Here is a 12,500-nt window from a genome sequence, read left to right on the forward strand (position 1 = left end):
AACAGTTTGGGAAGGCCCTTTCCTGTTTCAGAAGGACAATGTCCCTGTGCACAAAGCGAGGAAAGTACAGAAATGGTTTGTTGAGATTGGTTTGGAAGAATTTGACTGGCCTGCACAGAGCCCTGACCTCAACCCCATCGAACACCTTTGAGGTGAATTGGAACGCCGACTGCGAGCCAGCTCTAATCGCCCAACATCAGTGCCCGACCTAACTAATGTTATTGTGGCTGAATGGAAGCAAGTCCCTGCAGCAATGTTCCAACATCTGTGCATGCATACTTGCCGTGCTCGTGCACGTGTTTACATGGTTCTGCTCATGCATACTTTCCGTGCTCGTGCACATGTTTACATGGTTCTGCTCGTGCACGTGTTTACATGGTTCTGCTCGTGCTTCAGGTGATGGAAACATTAACGCACGAGCAGCACTTCGAATAGTTAATGTTATTCTACTTTCCTGTGGACATATTGTCTCACATTCCTACCTACCCATGTTTGGTCACTTTATTCATGGTACTTATTATTCCTTGTGCCATTTTTACAGCCCGCTACTGGGTTACCTTCAGACTACTCTCCTCAAGCGTGAGTATGACGTGAGAGTCATCTTTTGATGGTGACTGATTTTAGTTTTTATACAATGTATCTAATTCTGAATGCTGATTGGTTAAAATTGCATTCCAGACGGTGTCTATTCCACAAGTTACCACCGAATAAATCTATGACATTAAAATGTCTATTTACTCTGTTCCGTCTGACTGCACAATCCACTGTCTCATCAGCCCAGCCAGGCAATTTATAAACTTGATCTCCACTATAAAAAGCATCTAGACATTATCTCACATTTCTTTTATACTAACATTTAGTTTGCAACAGCAGATATTTGTATAAACCTTGTTGTCTTTCTGACATTTGCAACATTGTTTCAATATTCAAATTGGATCTCCAGCTGTCCCATAGTAATGAACATGTCGGGAGTCGGGATGAGACAGACAGGCAGGCAGCGTTTCTCAGCCAGTCGAAATCAGGAATCAGCTGGCATCATTTGTATGGATAGAGATACAAAGAAATGTCGATTGAAAAAGTTACAACGAAGTGCAGCTAGTTTGCAGTCTTTCCAGCTTCAGTTTGAAGTGATTGTGTTTAGCTGTGTTGTTGGCTAGCTCCTCTGAACAACAGTGCCTTGACGAGTGAGCACATTTTCTATGCCAGGCGAAGTTGGGCCTCATTAGTTCATTGTTATGGATGTATCCAAATAAATGTTTCCAGAAAACGTTTCCAGAGCCCAATGAACCAAGTAAAGCCCTCCCGGCCAAACCATCCCTATGGACTCCCGAACACGGCCGGTTGTGATACAGCCCGGTATCGAACCCGGGTCTGTAGTGACGCCTCTAGTCCTTCGATGCAGTGCCTTAGACTGCTGTGCCCCTCAGGAGGATCTGGAGCTGGTTTTCATCAAGGATCTCTCTGTACCTTGCTCCGTTCATCTTTCCCTCCGATGCTGACTAGTCTGCGAGTTTTTGCCACTGAAAAACATCCCCACAGCATGATGCTGTCACCACCATGCTTCACCGTAGGGATGGTGCCAGGTTTCCTCCAGACGTGAAGCTTGGCATTCAGGCCAAATAGTTCAATCTTGGTAACATCAGACCAGAGAATCTTGTTTCTCATGGTCTGAGAGTCCTTTAGGTGCCTTTGGCAAACTCCAAGTGGGCTGTCATGTGCCTTTTACTAAGGAGTGGCTTCCGTCTGGCCACTCTACCATAAAGGTCTGATTGGTGAAGTGCTGCAGAGATGGTTGTCCTAAAGGGTCTGTATACTTACGTAAATAAGGTTTTTATTTGTAATAAATTCGCCAAAATATCTAAAAACCTGTTTTCACTTGGTCATTGTGGGGTATTGTGTGTAGATTGATGAGGCAAACTATTAGTTCAATCCATTTTAGAATAAGGCTGTAATGTAACAAAATGTGGAACAGGTCAAGGGGTCTGAATACTTCCTGAATGCGCTGTAGGTAGCCAGCGGAGTGGGCACGCGGCTACGTGTACATTTATAGAAATACCTGTATATTAGCCTGAGCAAATTGGGAAACTCTGTATCCGACCACTGGGTTGTAATTAACACTATCATGATCCGTATACAGTGACTGGCTTTGCCACACTGTTACTACATCCAGAAACACAAGACACGTTACCTCCTTTAAACTTCTTCCTTCTCTCTCTCACATCAAAGAGCTGAGGGGGAAACCATGCGTTTGTTTTTCCTCTCTTTAAAGATAAAATGTTGTGCGGCTCGACGCAAAGGACTGCTGAGCTCTGGGTCTCGTGTGTGTGTGTGTGGAGATCAGAGGAGTGTATCAGCTTGTGATGCGAGGATGTGTCAAAACTCAACCACTACAGTCGCACCGCAGCGTAGACATGTTTAGACACTTACAGAGACTATGGGTGAAATGAACACAGAGTTAGCAGACCCAAATGATTTCTACTGCGGGAAAATACTTGACAGATATGTGGCGAGGAGTTACAAAGATAGTAGCTAGGAAGGTAAACCCAGGCTAATGAAACAGTAGGGGAGAGAGAGAGAGAGAACAGTATACAAATAGGTTTTCTAGAAGGTAAACCCAGGCTAATGAAACGGTAGGGGAGAGAGAGAGAGAGAGAGAGAGAACAGTATAGAAATAGGTTTTCTAGAAGGTAAACCCAGGCTAATGAAACAGTAGGGGAGAGAGAGAGAGACAGAACAGTATACAAATAGGTTTTCTAGAAGGTAAACCCAGGCTAATGAAACAGTAGGGGGGAGAGAGAGAGAGAGAGAACAGTATACAAATAGGTTTTCTAGAAGGTAAACCCAGGCTAATGAAACAGTAGGGGGAGAGAGAGAGAGAGAGAGAGAACAGTATAGAAATAGGTTTTCTAGAAGGTAAACCCAGGCTAATGAAACGGTAGATAACCCAGGCTAATGAAACGGTAGGGGAGAGAGAGAGAGAGAGAACAGTATAGAAATAGGTTTTCTAGAAGGTAAACCCAGGCTAATGAAACGGTAGGGGAGAGAGAGAGAGAACAGTATAGAAATAGGTTTTCTAGAAGGTAAACCCAGGCTAATGAAACGGTAGGGGAGAGAGAGAACAGTATAGAAATAGGTTTTCTAGAAGGTAAACCCAGGCTAATGAAACGGTAGGGGAGAGAGAGAACAGAATAGAAATAGGTTTTCTAGAAGGTAAACCCAGGCTAATGAAACGGTAGGGGAGAGAGAGAGGAAGATAGGCTATGTAAAGAGTAGTAGAGTACTTTTATATTGAATCATTTAGCTGTGTCAAGAAGCTGTCGATTGATTGAGCTTTTAGGAGCCATATGAAAACGTTATGGTCAATCCCCTCATCTCTCCTGACCAGAGGCAGCCAGCCCCTCTCCTACTGGAGAGACACACACACACACACCTCCATTTTGATTCTATCCCTTCTCTGCTCCCTTCATCCTCCCATCCCAGAGAGAGAGAGAGAGAGAGAAAGAGGGAGGGAGTCCTGCTGTCAACACCTCTTGTTTCCATAGCAGCATTAAGTGAATCCATAAGGAGTGCGTTGGTTCTCTCTCTGATGGGAAAACAAAAAGCTACTGTCTGTCTGATCAGGAGAGGTTTTACTGCTTGTGTTTGTTCTCCATAGTGCTGCTCGTTGAGTCCTCCAGAGCTGAAGCGGTGTGTTATCTCAACCCTGATGCCGTTTTTCTATTTCTCTCCTTATTCGTGGCTCCGGCCCCGTGTGAATCATCAATGTGAACCCTCAGAGACGGCGTGTCAGAGAGAGGCAGCTATCTGGAGGAGGACGTAATGTCTGTCTTTAGAAATGCACCAACCCGGCAAACTGATACGGCTCTTCTCCCCCCGCGGTGCGTTTGGGGAAATGCTGTGTGTGATGTGGTCTGTCGATGTGCCCTCGAGCAAGGCACTTAATCCTAATTGCTCCTGTAAGTCGCCCTGGAGAAGATAGTCTGACTAAATTGTAGATGTGATGTGAAGGGGGGGCTGAGCAGACTACTGCATGTGGTTAATAACCTAATGTCATTATAGAGACGAGCATAAATGCTGCCTCCTTCACTGCTACTTCAAGTGTGTGTGTAGCTGGCAGGGGGGGGGATACAAGCTTCATACCACACCTCATTGAGGAACGTTAAGCAAAATGGCCGTTACAGGGAGGCAGTGTGATATGGTAGAAACAGCCGTTAAAAGGCTTTCTGCCTGGACATTACACTTAGTCACTCACAGCGATGATGTCATTCAAAGCTGAGGGCTTTATCTGTCAAACACAGAGCACCTTAATCTAGGCAGAATTACTTTGTCAGATTGAAAATTATTCCACGTAGGCTATTAGTCGTTAGTAAAAACACTGGCTCAGCTCCGTTAACAACCATTTCTCTCTCTCTCTCCCTCTCTCTCTCGCTTTCTCTCTCTCTCTCTCGCTTTCTCTCTCTCTCTCGCTTTCTCTCTCTCTCGCTTTCTCTCTCTCTCTCTCGCTTTCTCTCTCTCTCTCTCTCGCTTTCTCTCTCTCCTCTCTCTCTCGCTTTCTCTCTCTCTCTCTCGCTTTCTCTCTCTCTCTCGCTTTCTCTCTCTCTCTCTCTCTCTCTCTCTCTCTCTCTCTCGCTTTCTCTCTCTCCTTTCTCTCTCTCGCTTTCTCTCTCTCTCTCGCTTTCTCCCTCTCTCGCTTTCACTCTCTCATTTTCTCTCTCCCTTTTCGTTTAATATCTCTGGTTTAAAACTTATTTAATGCTGTCCCCTTTTAGATGTTGTGTTGGTTTTTTACTCAAAATCCTTCTCCTGATAGGACAAGGACAGGTGAGGCAGGGTTCAATACTCACTGCTTCTACTGCAGCAGGCTGTCTACTTTAGCTACCCTCTCTGTCTCTCTCTGTCTCTCTCTGTCTCTCTCTGTCTCTCTCTGTCTCTCTCTGTCTCTGTCTCTCTCTGTCTCTCTCTCTCTCTCTCTCTCTCTCTCTCTGTCTCTCTGTCTCTCTCTCTCTCTGTCTCTCTCTCTGTCTCTCTCTCTCTGTCTCTCTCTCTGTCTCTCTCTCTGTCTCTCTCTCTGTCTCTCTCTCCGTCTCTCTCCGTCTCTCCCTCCCCACTCCAAGAGGACACTTAAGGGAGCGATGGTTCAACAGCCCGTGCCTCTTGTCAGCGTACACCTCCACATGTCCATGGCTGTGAATGTGTCAGCTCTCTCTCTCTCTCTCCCACTGAGGGGACCACAGAATCACACACACACACTGAGGGGACCACAGAATCACACACACACACACACACACACACACACACACACACACACACACACACACACACGAACCTCAGAATCACACACACACACACACACACACACACACACACACACACACACACACACACACACACACACTGAGGGGACTTCAGAATCTCTCTCCCACATACTGAGGGGACCTCAGAATCACACACACACTGAGGGGACCACAGAATCACACACACACACACACACACACACACTGAGGGGACCACAGAATCTCACACACACACTGAGGGGACCACAGAATCTCACACACACACACACACACTGAGGGGACCTCAGAATCACACACACACACACACACACACTGAGGGGACCTCAGAATCACACACACACACTGAGGGGACCTCAGAATCACACACACACACACACTGAGGGGACCTCAGAATCACACACACACGAACACACACACACACTGAGGGGACCTCAGAATCACACACACACACACACACTGAGGGGACCTCAGAATCACACACACACTGAGGGGACCTCAGAATCACACACACACACTGAGGGGACCTCAGAATCACACACACACACTGAGGGGACCTCAGAATCACACACACACACACACTGAGGGGACCTCGGAATCACACACACACCACACACACTGAGGGGACCACAGAATCACACACACACTGAGGGGACCTCAGAATCACACACACACTGAGGGGACCTCAGAATCACACACACACACTGAGGGGACCTCGGAATCACACACACACTGAGGGGACCACAGAATCACACACACACACTGAGGGGACCACAGAATCACACACACACTGAGGGGACCTCAGAATCACACACACACACTGAGGGGACCTCAGAATCACACACAATAAGCATTCTCTCACCCTCCTGTTCTCTGTATGGATCAGTGAGTAATACTATCAGTTATACTGGTGACTAGAGGTGTTTTTTACTCCTAGAGCCAACAGTCCATTAGCCAATAGCTTTCAGCATGGATGCAACCAACAGAGTAGATCCTGTCCTCTGTCGGACCCTTCATCTAACGGTCTTGATGGTACTCTATAGAGATGCTGCTATAGATGTCATTCTGCAAGGCTGCCCTCGCTCATAGAAAACCCCTGAACTCCTCTCCATTGGCCTGCAATATTTATGCACATATATTTGCAGCTTTATCAAACATTTTTTAATTAAGTGCTTTGAGTGGTTTCCTTTGAAGGGTGAGCGAGGGAGGGAGGGAGGGTGGGACTGAAAGAGAGACCCTGGTTCGATCCCGGGCTGTATCACAATAGGACTGTAGGACGATGGTGTGTTTCAATAGGACTGTAGGACGATGGTGTGTTTTAAAAGGACTGTAGGGCGATGGTGTGTTCCAATAGGACTGTAGGGCGGTGGTGTGTTTCTGTAGGGCGATGGTGTGTTTCAATAGGACTGTAGGACGATGGTGTGTTTCTGTAGGGCGATGGTGTGTTTCAATAGGACTGTAGGGCGGTGGTGTGTTTCTGTAGGACGATGGTGTGTTTCAATAGGACTGGAGGACGATGGTGTGTTTCTGTAGGGCGATGGTGTGTTTCTGTAGGACGATGGTGTGTTTCAATAGGACTGTAGGGCGGTGGTGTGTTTCGATAGGACTGTAGGACGATGGTGTGTTTCTGTAGGGCGATGGTGTGTTCCAATAGGACTGTAGGGCGGTGGTGTGTTTCTGTAGGACGATGGTGTGTTTCAATAGGACTGGAGGACGATGGTGTGTTTCTGTAGGGCGATGGTGTGTTTCAATAGGACTGGAGGACGATGGTGTGTTTCTGTAGGACGATGGTGTGTTTCAATAGGACTGTAGGGCGGTGGTGTGTTTCAATAGGACTGTAGGGCGATGGTGTGTTCCAATAGGACTGTAGGGCGGTGGTGTGTTTCTGTAGGACGATGGTGTGCTTCAATAGGACTGGAGGACGATGGTGTGTTTCTGTAGGGCGATGGTGTGCTTCAATAGGACTGGAGGACGATGGTGTGTTTCTGTAGGACGATGGTGTGTTTCAATAGGACTGTAGGGCGGTGGTGTGTTTCTGTAGGGCGATGGTGTGTTTCTGTAGGGCGATGGTGTGTTTCTGTAGGGCGATGGTGTGTTTGACAGCAGGAGAAGAGCAAAGGGGCAGTATTCACATTATATTGGTGCCATCTGTGTCCCAGCTTGACAGACACATCCCATTGTTTCACCGTCGCTATTCAACTGGAGTGATGTACACTCTGTCTACAATCAGCCTCCCTGTGTGGGTGTGGGTGCACACTTTAAGGGAAATAATTGAATATAACCGTTCTCTTCACTGTTTGTATATTGGGCTAGATAATATATTCAAAGTAAAATAAACACCTCATCCCTTTAACACTGTTTGAATAATAGTCTAGTTATATTATCAGACCACCTCATCCCTTTAACACTGTTTGAATAATAGTCTAGTTATATTATCAGACCACCTCATCCCTTTAACACTGTTTGAATAATAGTCTAGTTATATTATCAGACCACCTCATCCCTTTAACACTGTTTGAATAATAGTCTAGTTATATTATCAGACCACCTCATCCCTTTAAGCTTGTTGGGCTGCAGCTGAATGGGTAAGGGTAGCAGCCGGGTAGTCCTTCCAGATAATTCTATTGAACATGGCATCTAATTAAATGTCCTTCTGAGTGGTTTGTTGTGTGTGTAGAGCTGGGAACCATTTAACCAATGGTTGTGGATGAAGACAGTCATAAAATAACATAACTGTTTAAAGCCCCTATGCTGTCTTTGTAAAAAAAAAATATATATATATATAAAAATTTACAAATATATATATATATATATACACACACACACATACACTACCGTTCAGAAGTTTGGGGTCACTTAGAAATGTCCTTGTTTTTGAAAGAAAAGCACTTTTTTTTTTGTCCATTAAAATAACATCAAATTGATCAGAAATACAGTGTAGACATTGTTAATCTTGTAAATGACTATTGTAGCTGGAAATGACTGATTTTTGTTATGGTATATCTACATAGGCAAACAGAGGCCCATTATCAGCAACCATCAATCCTTTGTTCCAATGGCACGTTGTGTTAGCTAATCCAATTTTTGCATTTTAAAAGGCTAATTGATCATTAGAAAACCCTTTTGCAATTATGTTAGCACAGCTGAAAACTGTTGTTCTGATTAAAGAAGCAATAAAACTGGCCTCCTTTAGACTAGTTGAGTATCTGGAGCATCAGCATTTGTGGGTTCGATTACAGGCTCAAAAGGGCGCGAAACAAAGCACTTTCTTCTGAAACTCGTCAGTCTATTCTTGTTCTGAGAAATGAAGGCTATTCCATGCTAGAAATTGCCAAGAAACTGAAGATCTCGTACAACGCTGTGTACTACTCCCTTCACAGAACAGCGCAAACTGGCTCTAACCAGAATAGAAAGAGGAGTAGGAGGCCCCGGTGCACAACTGAGCAAGAGGACAAGTACATTAGTGTCTAGTTTGAGAAACCGACGCCTCACAAGTCCTCAACTGGCAGCTTCATTAAATAGTACCAACAAAACAGCAGTCTCAACGTCAACAGTGAAGAGGCGACTCTGGGATGCTGTGTTCTTTTGCCCATCTTAATCTTTTCTTTTTATTGGCCAGTCTGAGACATGGCTTTTTCTTTGCAGCTCTGCCTAGAAGGCCAGCATCCTGCAATCGCCTCTTCACTGTAATCGCTCCATGGGAGAGAGAGGGGGGGGGCAGGCAGAGAGGGCTTTATGGGAGAGTGGCCAGACCAGAAGCCACTCTTAAGAAAAAGGCACATGACAGCACACCTGGAGTTGGCAAAAAGACACGATTTTGTGGTCTGTTGAGGGGGAGGGTGGGAATGAGAGGGAGGGGGAGGGTGGGAATGAGAGGGAGGGGAGGGTGGGAATGAGAGGGAGGGGAGGGAGGGAATGAGAGGGAGGGAATGAGAGGGAGAGGGAGGGAGGGAATGAGAGGGAGGGAGGGAATGAGAGGGAGGGAGGGAGGGAATGAGAGGGAGGGAGGGAATGAGAGGGAGGGAGGGAATGGGAGGGAGGGAGGGAATGAGAGGGAGAGGGAGGGAGGGAGGGAATGAGAGGGAGAGGGAGGAAGGGAATGAGAGGGTGGGAGGGAATGAGAAGGAGCGAATGAGGGAGGGAGTGAGGGAATGAGAGGGAGAGGGAGGGAGGGAGGGAATGAGAGGGAGGGAGGGAATGAGAGGGAGAGGGAGGGAGGGAGGGAATGAGAGGGAGGGAGGGAGGGAATGAGAGGGAGGGAGGGAGGGAATGAGAGGGAGGGAGGGAATGAGAGGGAGGGAGGGAATGGGAGGGAGGGAGGGAATGAGAGGGAGAGGGAGGAAGGGAATTAGAGGGAGGGAGGGAGGGAATGAGAGGGAGAGGGAGGGAGGGAGGGAATGAGAGGGAGGGAGGGAGGGAGGGAATGAGAGGGAGCGAATGAGAGGGAGAGGGAGGGAGGGAGGGAATGAGAGGGAGAGGGAGGGAGGGAGGGAATGAGAGGGAGAGGGAGGGAGGGAGGGAATGAGAGGGAGAGGGAGGGAGGGAGGGAATGAGAGGGTGGGAGGGAATGAGAAGGAGCGAATGAGGGAGGGAGTGAGGGAATGAGAGGGAGAGGGAGGGAGGGAGGGAATGAGAGGGAGGGGAGGGAATGAGAGGGAGAGGGAGGGAGGGAGGGAATGAGAGGGAGGGAGGGAGGGAGGGAATGAGAGGGAGGGAGGGAGGGAATGAGAGGGAGGGAGGGAGGGAATGAGAGGGAGGGAGGGAGGGAATGAGAGGGAGGGAGGGAATGAGAGGGAGAGGGAGGAAGGGAATTAGAGGGAGGGAGGGAATGAGAGGGAGAGGGAGGGAGGGAGGGAATGAGAGGGAGGGAGGGAGGGAGGGAAAGGGAGCGAATGAGAGGGGAGGGAGGGAGGGAGGGAATGAGAGGGAGAGGGAGGGAGGGAGGGAATGAGAGGGAGAGGGAGGGAGGGAATGAGAGGGGGGAGAGAGAATGAGGGAAGGACAGAGACTGAGACAGCTGAGGTGGCCAATATGGGCAAATGAGTTTATCCACGGAGGTATGGGGGGGGGAGGTGGTGACAAGCTCAACGTCACTCACACGGCGCACAATCATGAAGGGGGGGGACAGAAGGGATAGAAAGTGAGGAATAGCTAAAAGAGAGAGCAGGAAACAAGGCGTAGAGGCAGACGGATGAGAGGACAGAGATAATAGATGTAAAGGAAGTATTTGTGAGGGTGTGCAGCCTGGTGGGCAAGATATTGCTGGGGATTGATTTCATGCTGTTTTGTCTTGACTGTTAAACCCTGCTGCTCAAATCTCTTCTCTCTCTCCCTCTTTATCCTCCCTGTCTCTCAGCAGACAGACAATGTCTCAGGGCTGTGTATATATCAGCCAGCACGCTCTGAGACCAGGCTCAGCCCCCGTTTCCTCTAGTTTAAGTGCATTCAGCTCATGAAATATAGATAGTCAACACAATGTCTTGCTATATAGCTGCTGTATGGTACAAACGAAAACCTTTCCTGAAATGCATGTTGCCTTCCCAGAGCGTTGAGACCCTACGTTCTATTACCTCATAAACACAGAAAAGGGAGTTGGAGGGTTTTGTTGTCATGGAGGTTTTGCCAGGAGTAGGCTGGTTGTCATGGAGGTTTTGCCAGGAGTAGGCTGGTTGTAGTGGAGGTTTTGCCAGGAGTAGGCTGGTTGTCATGGAGGTTTTGCCAGGAGTAGGCTGGTTGTAATTCAGGTTTTGCCAGGAGTAGGCTGGTTGTAGTGGAGGTTTTGCCAGGAGTAGGCTGGTTGTAGTGGAGGTTTTGCCAGGAGTAGGCTGGTTGTAGTGGAGGTTTTGCCAGGAGTAGGCTGGTTGTAGTGGAGGTTTTGCCAGGAGTAGGCTGGTTGTCGTGGAGGTTTTGCCAGGAGTAGGCTGGTTGTCATGGAGGTTTTGCCAGGAGTAGGCTGGTTGTCATGGAGGTTTTGCCAGGAGTAGGCTGGTTGTAGTGGAGGTTTTGCCAGGAGTAGGCTGGTTGTCGTGGAGGTTTTGCCAGGAGTAGGCTGGTTGTCGTGGAGGTTTTGCCAGGAGTAGGCTGGTTGTCATGGAGGTTTTGCCAGGAGTAGGCTGGTTGTCATGGAGGTTTTGCCATTATCTTTCAACGTTATGAGCATTACCACAGCACAGGGGTTGGGTGCTAGGGGTTGGGTCCCTGTGCTAGGGGTTGGGTCCCTGTGCTAGGGGTTGGGTGCCTGTGCTAGGGGTTGGGTCCCTGTGCTAGGGGTTGGGTCCCTGTGCTAGGGGTTGGGTCCCTGTGCTAGGGGTTGGCTCCCTGTGCTAGGGGTTGGGTCCCTGTGCTAGGGGTTGGGTCCCTGTGCTAGGGGTTGGGTGCCTGTGCTAGGGGTTGGGTCCCTGTGCTAGGGGTTGGGTCCCTGTGCTAGGGGTTGGGTCCCTGTGCTAGGGGTTGGGTCCCTGTGCTAGGGGTTGGGTGCCTGTGCTAGGGGTTGGCTCCCTGTGCTGTCTTGTGTGGTGTGAGAAAGAAGAGATTTATGGGAGCGTTCAGCTCTTCTACACACAGCTAATTGGATTCACAGGCCATTAGATAAAGTACACCAGTGACGACTTTACGGCCTAAACAGTGTGTGAGATATTGATGAGGTTGTTTGGTTGAGGACCGATGCAATTTCCTCCCCTGCACTGCGGAGGAGAGGAGAGGTTAAGAGAGGGGGTGGGGGGGGTCCATCAGTGACCAGCTCAATAATCAGTGTGGCAACAAGCAAAACAGAAGGGCTGAGGGATGGGAGGATGACTGGAGGGATGGGAGGATGACTGGAGGGATGGGAGGATGACTGGAGGGATGGGAGGATGACTGGAGGGATGGGAGGATGATGGGAGGATGACGGGAGGGGTGGGAGGATGCCTGGAGGGATGGGAGGATGCCTGGAGGGATGGGAGGATGCCTGGAGGGATGGGAGGATGACTGGAGGGATGGGAGGATGACTGGAGGGATGGGAGGATGACTGGAGGGATGGGAGGATGATGGGAGGATGACGGGAGGGGTGGGAGGATGCCTGGAGGGATGGGAGGATGACTGGAGGGATGGGAGGATGATGGGAGGATGACGGGAGGGGTGGGAGGATGCCTGGAGGGATGGGAGGATGCCTGGAGGGATGGGAGGATGCCTGGAGGGATGGGAGGATGCCTGGAGGATGATGGGAGGATG

The 12,500-nt window shown here is 48.8% G+C and overlaps 1 protein-coding gene across 1 annotated transcript in view; it reads left to right on the forward strand.

The window, feature by feature from the left end:
* Positions 1 to 12,500, forward strand: part of rerea (arginine-glutamic acid dipeptide (RE) repeats a) — a 387,734-nt gene that overhangs the window by 181,748 nt on the left and 193,486 nt on the right.

This window comes from Salmo salar, chromosome ssa15 (genome assembly GCF_905237065.1).
Source record: "Salmo salar chromosome ssa15, Ssal_v3.1, whole genome shotgun sequence".
NCBI classification, from domain to species: domain Eukaryota; kingdom Metazoa; phylum Chordata; class Actinopteri; order Salmoniformes; family Salmonidae; genus Salmo; species Salmo salar.